The 2,500-nt window shown below is 45.2% G+C and overlaps 1 protein-coding gene across 7 annotated transcripts in view; it reads right to left on the bottom strand.

Moving 5' to 3' along the window:
- Fbxl7 (F-box and leucine-rich repeat protein 7) overlaps positions 1 to 2,500 on the bottom strand; it is a 312,891-nt gene that overhangs the window by 26,116 nt on the left and 284,275 nt on the right. The gene's annotated exons all lie outside the window — the stretch shown is intronic.

The raw sequence follows: 2,500 nt of genomic DNA, 5'->3' as shown, positions 1-2,500 counted from the left end.
CACTTTAGCATTTACCATACAAATGTGAAACTCAAATTGTGCGCATTTAGAGAAAGCTCTCGTATTTGACAGATAAACACAACCCGGAGACCGAATGCACACGAAACAAACCCAGACTCCATTCCTTGTGCCAACGATAGCGCACCCTTTCCGACTTTTGGTGCTGATATCCTTAAAACCTTTACGGAGTGTGATCACGTGAGAGAGAGAGAGAGGACGGTAAGGCGAGAGAGAGAAAAGAGAGGGAGAGAGAGACAGAGAATCCACCATGGGAACAACGAACGCAAACAAAACAGCGAATCAGCCTATGTTGCGACGGCCACACATTCGATACACACGGCAGTGCACGTTCTTCCATTTCGTGTAGCGTCAACCCAAAGTTTGGCTGCAAGAAAGGATGTGGCAATAACATATGGAACGCTAACAGGGGGTAGGGGGAGGGGCGGGACGGGGTGGGCAGCCGAGGAGAGCCGGTGGGGGCAAGGGGTAGGGAGGAGGGGGTGGAGAGAAGGGAGGGAGGTGGGCGGAGACAGGAATGGTTGAGAGAAAATATTATCCCTTGGAAATTGTTCTCATGCTTTTTATATGAAGGCTCGGTGAAGGGTTCCGCGTTTTTGTGCATGGAAAGGTTGCATTTTCTCCTATTAGACACATTGTTTGGGGTGATTCTGCGGGGGTACTGCACACGAGAGGGGAGGAGGCGGACATGATCCAGTGACATGAGATCACTTTCAAACCCTCATTTCGTCGGGAATGTACGCGCCAGCGCCTGCAGCCAAAGGCGTCTTCAAGACTCGAAGGAAGAAAGAAAATTAAAACGCCGTTTTAAGTAGTACGACTACCCGAAGGGACGTAGAGTTGAACCATAATTCGGTACATCACCGTGGCTATACAACAGCATTATCTGATCCTCCAGCAGAACATCGTATTAATAGTATAGAGCCATTACAGGGGTGTGGGCGGGCGTATCTACCGAGGTCGCCGAGGATTGGTACTTAACCGCGCGTTCAAGTCTCTGCCGTCATCGAGTCCGCCGAAACACTCGATAAGTCGACGCGCGGCTTGCTCCGGCGGTCGATGGTTGGACTAACGGCGCGGATCATTGCTAGTATCGGCGTGTGATTCACTATCTGAAACTAGCTGCACTCAAGGCCCGAGTCCAGCCGCTAGCCCCCACCCCCCGTCCCTCCCTCACATGCAGCCACGCGGATGTGCCGTATGTGGGTATTTGTGTGTGGGTTGTTCATACTTCCACATGAACGCCTCTACCGTTCTGTTATTGTTTGTGTAAAAAATCTATCATAATACACTCTTATAGGAGGGGTATATATATAATTATATATATATTTATATATATATATATAATATATATAGACTTTGACAAGTTTGTGTATGTGTGAGAAAGATGTATATAGCAAACACATTTTCTACCTTTTGCATGTATGTGTGTATGTCTTTTTGAGCGTGCGTATGTACGTGTCTTCTGCAATCTTGATCGAAGATATCTTGTAATAAAGTATCTCATCTATGAGCTAAAAGATTCCCCCAAAATTGAGGCCACGTGCATTAATTCCTTTAAAGAAGACGAATATAAGGTCTGACTTGCCCTCAGCTACACAGAATACTGTTACGTTAACAGTACTGCCCGTACTGCAAGTTTCTTGCGTTCAAGTTATGCAGATAATTTTTTATCGTTCTAGGGAATAACTAGCTTCCCTTTTTTATACTTTTAGGAATGTGATTCGTTCGTAATCTTCTGGGCTTACCCCCTTCTTTTTATGAATCTACGTTGATTATCACGGGGTGTAAGGTACACCGCCTGAAGTATTGCCATATGAAAATGCCTCTTAATGGAGATTAACTGGTACACTCCCATCGCCACACTCAAATTCATTATACTCAAGAATGCACTACAAAAAGTTTGAAGGAGCGCTACGACCATCACTACCGACATAACTCAAAAATATTTCCTCACTTGGGGAAAGACTAAATAGAGAGGCATCACCTAAGTTCTCTAACATGAGGTGTATTGTGTCGCTGCCAATGGGAGATATAAAGACTCCAGGATATTTATGCAGGTAAAAAATGCACTTATAGAAGTGTAGCAAATCAAATCTAACCTGATACGAAAATAATCCAGGGACACATAGGCCTCACAGTTTGGTGCATCCTTACCAAACAACAATGCGAGTCCTAACTTCACACGACTGCACAGTGGTCCAGATATTACAGAGCTGAATAGTGATGTTCACTCGAGTCGTTGTTGATACAACATACCAAAATGAGTGAATCAAAGGACATTTGATTGAGGGAGTAAGTGTCTGCACAGTCAAAACAACAGAGATTAGGAACATCACTATGGATGCTTGCCACCCTTCTAGGTACGGCTGAGCAGAAGTAGCGTCTCGACAGGCTAAGAGTAGAAGTTCTTTAAGCAAGAAAAAGGAAGTAAAATACCCAAACACTCAAGGCGGCCCCAACAACAAGCCCCTGTTGCTGG

This window comes from Penaeus japonicus, unplaced genomic scaffold (assembly GCF_977035675.1).
Source record: "Penaeus japonicus unplaced genomic scaffold, GWHDUDI00000001_assembly GWHDUDI00000009, whole genome shotgun sequence".
Lineage (NCBI taxonomy): Eukaryota > Metazoa > Arthropoda > Malacostraca > Decapoda > Penaeidae > Penaeus > Penaeus japonicus.
This window is presented reverse-complemented; position numbering and strand designations above follow the sequence as displayed.